General features: G+C 33.1%; 1 long non-coding RNA gene across 1 annotated transcript; it reads left to right on the top strand.

Annotated features, from left to right (window-relative positions):
* The first annotated feature begins 557 nt into the window (after positions 1 to 557).
* On the top strand, positions 558 to 4560 carry LOC139824523 (uncharacterized). Its single transcript, XR_011735154.1, has 5 exons — positions 558 to 1971; positions 2049 to 2291; positions 3540 to 3703; positions 4031 to 4140; positions 4257 to 4560. It is a non-coding gene; the product is annotated as an uncharacterized lncRNA (long non-coding RNA).
* Positions 4561 to 7641: the final 3081 nt, after the last annotated feature.

Below are 7641 nucleotides of genomic sequence, written 5' to 3'. Positions count from 1 at the left end.
CTAAATCCAATGTACGACAAAGTCATCTCTTGTATATAATTCCGCTATGTTTACTCTTTTAACCTTATAACAATGTACATCTATTAATCTTGACAGTTGCTTGCTCGCTCCCGACCGTTCGTCACCTTCCAGTGGTGTGGCTCCGTTTAACTATTTCCGAATTTGTACATTACACATCTTAACGTTATGAAATTCACATCAAGGCGCTCTACGATATCGAACATGTAATTACTCATCGCTCTATACTTTTTAATTGTTAATTTTACTCTTTAACGACCACTAATGGAGAGGTTTTTATAGCTTTTGACATATGACTTTTTTGGTCAAAATCCTCGTATTCCTAAGCACGCGAGAGCTATATGGTTCCATGCCAGTTTATAGGTAGGACATTTAATTGTTTCCGTTATATTTTTGTTAGAATTCTAACTAATTCCGGCGTTACCGAATTGTTTTGTTACAAGACACTTGAGAAGGATCCAAAACCCCCGGGTCGAAACGTCGTGATTAAGCGTTATTGTAACTCGCCAATTGCGTCGATTTAATAAAGATTCCTGGTTTTAATTATTGTTGGCGGATTAATTTTCATTTTTAATTAAGTATCGAATTTTTTACCTTAGCGACAACACGCTCAAGGCACTCCTTTTCCGGCCCGTAATTCTGCTTTCAGAGGATTTTCAGTTTCCTTGTTCTAGCGATATTCGCTCAGGACTTCTGTATACTCCCGTTTAATTGCTTTAGCGTCACTCGCTCAAAGTAATTAAGAATCCTTTGTTTTAGCGATATTCGCTCAGGACCTTTGTATACTCCCGTTTAATTGCTTTAGCATCACTCGCTCAAAGTAATTAAGAGTCCTTTGTCTTAGCGATATTCGCTCAGGACCTCTCAATACTCCCGTTTAATTGCTTTAGCATTACTCGCTCAAAGTAATTAAGAATCCTTTGTCTTAGCGCTATTCGCTCAGGACAATTAAGAATCCCTATTCCTAGCGATATTCGCTCAGGATCTCCCATCAATCTGCTGTACCTCCTCAAAATTATTCTCCCGCTTAGTTGCTTTAGCGATTATCCGCTCGAAGTAATTAAAAAACCTTTTCCTATATAGATGGTATGGAAACATAGAGCAGGCAGGAAGCGGAGAGAACGCATTCTGCAACATCAAAACCGGCAGAATCCCCAGTAAGCAAGGAACATTAAAATAACGTTTAAAAATATTGACTTTATGTGTATTTTTTAAACGTTTTTTAATAATATTATACACATATTTGAAAAATATTATTTCGTAATATGATTTTTCTGAATGTTGTTAAAATATTTTAAAAACGTTACAGAAAATATTTTTCAAATGTTACTCTGACATTTATTTGAGATTAATGCAACAGTTCAAAATTCCTTGTAATTTGGACTTGGAAATAACGTTGGTAGTATATTAATTTTCTGTTGTTAGAATGTTATTGTTTTATATTGTGCCTAAAACGCTCATCGCGACAGCCATGATGCGTACATTTACGTACGATGCGTGAGTGCGTATACACGCGTGTGGATCGAGCAGTGCGGAGTGCTCTTTATTTACAGTATATTTATATATAAGTAACTATTATATTCTAAAAGTTGTATATTAATAATAAGAACTCAATTAACCATATGTGCTATGAATAGTAGCTGATATGATGATCTATAACCTATAATTTAGGTTAACTACAAATAACGTTCTTTGGGTATCGGTAGAAACTATATAATGGAATTATTTGCTATTTTCTTGCAATTTACTGCCGATTATTTTCAGCTGTTTGAGTGCATCGAGATCATGAGCAAACGCACGCTTGTCACGACAGCCAATCGGAAGCAGTAATAGTTCTGGAGACTGTAGTCGCATTATCTTACATAGACGTATGATGCGTGAGTGTGTCATATATACGTACGTTTGTGCTTGTGCTGTCGAGCGCTTTTAATTGTATACAACATTTTTATATGGGTAAGTAATTATATTATATTCTAAATCTTGCATATTAATGATAAGAACTCTGCAATTATCTAATGTGCTGTAAATAGGTAGCTGGTGATTCAAGATCTATTTTTCGACCTATAAGAGAGAGATTTGCAGAAGAAAAGAAATATACCAAAGTATTAATAAGGATCGAACATATTCTTGATGTACTCGGGCCGCGAAGCTGAGCAATATTCTAAGGAAAGTATTGTACAAGATACAAAGATTGGACAATATCTCATCTCTTTATCTTCCATTGACAATTTGAAGATATGCTAAAAACTGATCAAGAAGCTTTCATGCAAGTTGTAAGTAAAGCTGCTTATCACAATTATAATTAATTCTATAAACATTTACAAATAACATTTCTGGTTAGTATAATAGTTACATAATCGTAGTAGATATAAATTTACACAATAAAATCAGACTTTAAAAATTTAAAAATTAAGAGAAAAGACTGTAAGAGATATCTCCTCTCGCCCTCTCTCTCTCCCTCTTTCTCCCTTTTTCTCCAAGAGTAGTATATATAATATTTGCAATTTAGAGTCGTAAGAGATCACCAGGACTTGTAATTTTTACCGATTTTTTGGTATTATTTTCAATGTAGTGCCTATAGCAAAGATAGTAATTGCGCATTATCTGATGTATCTACTATGTTTATAGTTATTTTGATTGTGGCGTAACATATGCATATATTTTTTGTTTATGATAATTTATTAGATGAAAAAATAGATGAAAAACTCTTAAAAGTATCAGTAACATACAGACAAAATCATCCAAACGTCATATCAAATAAGTACTAACGCATTCATACTACATTGTTCAAGTCTTTTATGCATATATATGAATCTTCTATATATAAATGTGTGTTGCTTTGTTTTACCATATATTTAGCAGAAAGCTTAAGTATTTATATATAAAACCCTTCTTGCAAATTTTTCATATATTTTTAAGCTTTTAAATTTAATGGAAATGGTACAGTAATATTTTTTTACACTTTTCTTTAACGGAGCAAACATACTGATAATATATAAAAGTTGTACAATTTTTGTAACAAATAAATATTTATACACTGACAGCTCGAGATCTTTACTTTGAAATTTTTAAATCATTTTTGTGATGTATTGAGCAAATGCTCTAATTGATTTACACCTATTTTTATTATGTAAAAGCATTTGTAATTCTATGCAACCAATACGATATATGTAAACTTTCTAAAAGAAGGTAGAATTTTGTCGGTAAAGTTTTCAAATATGGTATATCCTTCAAAAATCAAAATGTATTTGTATTAATCTCTATAATGTATTCAACTGTATGTTTTATGTTTAAAATGATCAAATAGAATCTTGAGGAGGAGCACTCAATGCGTCCAAAACCAAAAATGGTTACTCTGACTCTTAATCTTACAAACTTATATCTATAATATATGTCCTTTAATATGTTCTATAATATCCTATAATATGTGTTATTATATTTTAAAAGTCTTCTGAATTATTTTCCTTGCAATTTATAATAATAAACTGCATTATATAGAATTACAAGTATAAATTTTTCAGGTGAACAAGGTTATGTTAATTGGAGGGAAACATGAAAAGAATTTTATTAGAAGAAGTTTGAGGGCTACATTTTCTGATGACTTAGCCTCCATGTGTTCATGGACTGGCCAAAAAAATAATTATAAAATTGGAGATACGCACACACACAATTCTGAGCATTAAAAGTAAGTAATTTTTTAAGAGATGTATATATTACTTGCAGTATTAAATGCTATGTTTTATGTCTCAGAATTTATTAAAATTGTCTCCTATTTTTTTGTAGCAATCATCGTTAAAAAGCAGGACACACATACACGTTAAAAATTCTTACGAAATAAAAGAAAAATATGTATATCCATAAACTAATATTTTTGATCGATTTAGTATATATGTAAACTATTCCGGAAACTTTTGTGTTATTTCAATAATTATCATAAGTTTTAATTGCCGTTAAATTAACATTATTTATTTCTTTCATCTAACAATAAACTACTGAATTTTTCTTATTCGAGAAGCTTTTAGAGCAATATTCCCTCGGAATACAGAAAAAGATTTTGAACACTTTGTAATGGAGTGGTTCAGATTCGCAAACGTCCGTAAGGAAAGAAAAAACATTAAAAAGGTAATGTAATAATGTATTTCGGTATATACTCTCTATAAAATAAAATTATTATAGTTTGCCGCGTTATAATTTATAAGTAGCTTTTTCACTAATTTAATTCTACTTTTATTTTTCAGGAAGTGATAAATATATTATCTTACTTGCGTGGCTCCGCGCGAGTGATTATTTATAGTAACAAATTTTTTTATTTGAAAGATGAGTTTTATCCCAAAACCTTCCGCTAGGATCAGTGATCTTCACCAAAGATATTATTGTGATAAACTGAAAACTGTAATATATATATATGGTATATATTATTTTTATATAAATAAAACTTTTTTATGATAATTAGTGAATTATTCCCTAATGCAGATTGGTATATAACAGGCCTGGGCAACCTACGGCAACTTCGAGCTCCGGAGCCACGACACTCCCCTACTTTCCGTGGATAGAAAAGAAGTGTCGTAGTTCTGGAGCTCAAAGTTGTCCAAGTCTGGTCTATAAAAAAGCAATCTAAATAATAATTAGACAATAAATATTGAGATATTTTATTACTATTGCATATTTATTGAAAACATGTTGCCTGTAATAGAACTAAAACATCAATAAGAACTTTAAATAAATGTTAGAATTAATATTACGGTAATCTTAATATAATATTGTAATAAAGTTGATAGTACGTTTAAATTTTTATCTCAAAAACATTACAGGAATGATAGAAAAACCTTAGCGCAATGTTATGGCACTCCCATTTCAACATTACTGAAATTTCGGAATCATGGTCAAAGTATGTTCATAATGATGTTCTATACAACATTAAAAACTACATATTTAACAACATTACAAGTTCTAGAATATCGTTGCAATAACATTGTAATAATGGTTTTTTGCTTACTGGGTCGTTTCCCGGTAATAACATCCGTGCTCTCCGGGAGATTCATCTCCAAGAATGCCCTAGCCGAGCTGGGCCGGCTTAAAACACTACACTCTGCTCTGACGACAGAGAACAAAAATTTACCTGCGCCGCAAGTAATCGACTTGACTGCGCCTACACCTGTCGTCGATTCAACCTCCGACAATTTACCCGCCCCAGAAGTCATCGACTTGACTACGCCTACACCTAACCAACGAAAATCCACCCGCGTCAGATATTGATGAGATCACCGCGCGTTTCTCTGCGATAGAAAATTTCATTAAATGTACCTACGCAAATCGTCCAGAATCCCCATAACGTACAATAACCGTTTACACAAACTCTCCTTTGTTTTATTATATACATATACACATCTTACACTAACGCCTAGTTTATAATTATTTCTTTTATACTAGATAACACCTTTTTTTATGTCAAATAAATATAAATACTTATGTTAAAGACATCTCCATTCTTTCTTTAAATTAAGACCTCACCCACTACTCTTCCCTCTCTCGAAATTGTACGAGGTCCGAGCCTGAGTTAAAGGGATTAAATTCTCTGACTCGAAAGAGGACCGACGATCGCACCGCTCACGGAAGGCGTCCTAGCGTCCCTACGGACGTTGACCCTTCCTGAGTCATAGGCTGCATTCGGAGAGCGTGCTATTAGCGCTATTGTATCATTCTATCTTTATCGCTCATTATATGTAAAACAAGGATAGAATAAGCAAATAGCGCTAATAGCGCGCTCCCCGAATGCAGCCCTAGGCTGCGGTCCACTTGACGCTACAAATGCTTTGGAGCGTTCTTCTTCTCCTTCTTCCTTCATTGAAAGAAAAAAGAAGAGGAATGCTTCGAAGCATTTGTAGCGTCAAGTGGACCGCAACTATGAAAGTGCGTTCGGCTCGCGCCACGCGCCTCAGAGCGCGTACCTGCGAGCGACATTTGTAAGTATTTAGTTGCGTCCTTCCTTACCCCGACCCCTCTGGTTAGTCTTTCCTTTGCTTCCCAGTTTTCTTATCCTAATCCTGGGGTTGGACGTAACATATCCGACTCGGCATGTTATGTTGCTGAAATATTGAAATATTTGGAAATGGTGCAGAAATATTTCGTTAACATTTCATTTGTAACTATGCATCTAAAATATTTCTGAAATGTACCTGCATCATGTTTTTTATAATACTGCATTAACAATATTTCTGAAATCTTTTAGAAAGTTGTTTACAATATTTGTAAGTTTCTGTAATATATTGCAAAAAAATGTAGCAGATGCAATATTTCAGAAATATTTCTGAAACATTATAAAAGTAATGTTATGTTTGCATTGCACGAATAATATTTCTGTAACATATCAAACGCAACATTGTATTTAAAATATTTCTGAAAAATTTCTGAAAGATTGCGTAGGTAATGAAAAATTGAATTGCAGGCAGGGAATTTCTACTACAATATGTCAGAAGAAATATTGCAGATGTAATGGTTTAGAAACATTTCTGATACATGATAAAACTATTATTACGTTTACATTGCACGCGTTATATTTTTGAATGTTTCACATACAACATTGCATTTGTAATATTTCCAAAAAGTTGCTGACAGACCTAAGAACTTATAAAAAAATAAATTTATTATTGTATAATTATTACATTTTATTGCATTTTTTCTCTTTTATTAAGTATTTTCTGATATTCCAAATTTTGTCATATGGCATTTTTAATATAAAATATGAAATATTTAATAATATTTAATATAAAACAATATTCGACGCTGACTGGCAAAAAAGATTTATTCGTGTATCTGTATTGTTAATATTGTTATGCGATAACTTTGTCACCAAAATAAGCAAGTATAAGGAAGAAAGAAGCGTCAGAGTCAGAGGATCACCACTAACCTGTTTGATCATCGATGTCAAGCAACAAGGCGCCGGTATACTACTTGGATGGAGTGACCGGCTGAAGGAGCGGATTTCTTCGGACAAACGCGCGTAATATATTTTTTTTGTTCCGTAACAAAATATTTCATTTTTCACATATCAACAAATTGTTTTTGCATCAGTAACAAAATTTTGTTTGCTAATACAAAACATTTTTCTCAGTGTAAAATGTATTTGAAATATCTCTGAAGTGTTTCTGCAATATTTCATAGATATATTTCAGAAATATTTCAGTATATTACCGAAATATTGCCAAAATCTTTCAGCAAGGTTGCATTTGAAATAATTGCGGACATTGAAACATTGCCGAAATGATGTAGAAACGGTCGTAAAATATTTCTGAAATATTGATGAAAGGTGTAATATTTCAAATAAAATTTTGCAGAAATGTTTCTGAAATATTACATGCTGAGTGGGTTCATTGCCAAAATGACAGCTTCCGGGAACCGCCGAGAAAACCAAGGTTTAATTCCAGCCCTGTAACGGGAATCCCCAGCTTTCAACGGTACACCGAACTAGGCGTCGTGGATGGATCCCATAAGAAACCGACAAGAAATAACTCTTCACTATGAAGATTATTACGACTCCCCACCGGTACGAACGCGCTCGTCCACCTGACGCGAAGGACAGCGATATAAGGTCCCATCGCCGAGTCGGCGATCGCGCCCGAGAAC

Source organism: Temnothorax longispinosus, unplaced genomic scaffold (genome assembly GCF_030848805.1).
Source record: "Temnothorax longispinosus isolate EJ_2023e unplaced genomic scaffold, Tlon_JGU_v1 HiC_scaffold_411, whole genome shotgun sequence".
Classification (NCBI taxonomy): Eukaryota; Metazoa; Arthropoda; class Insecta; order Hymenoptera; family Formicidae; genus Temnothorax; species Temnothorax longispinosus.
The sequence above is the reverse complement of the archived record's forward strand: the minus strand, read 5'-3'. Positions and strand labels throughout refer to the sequence as shown.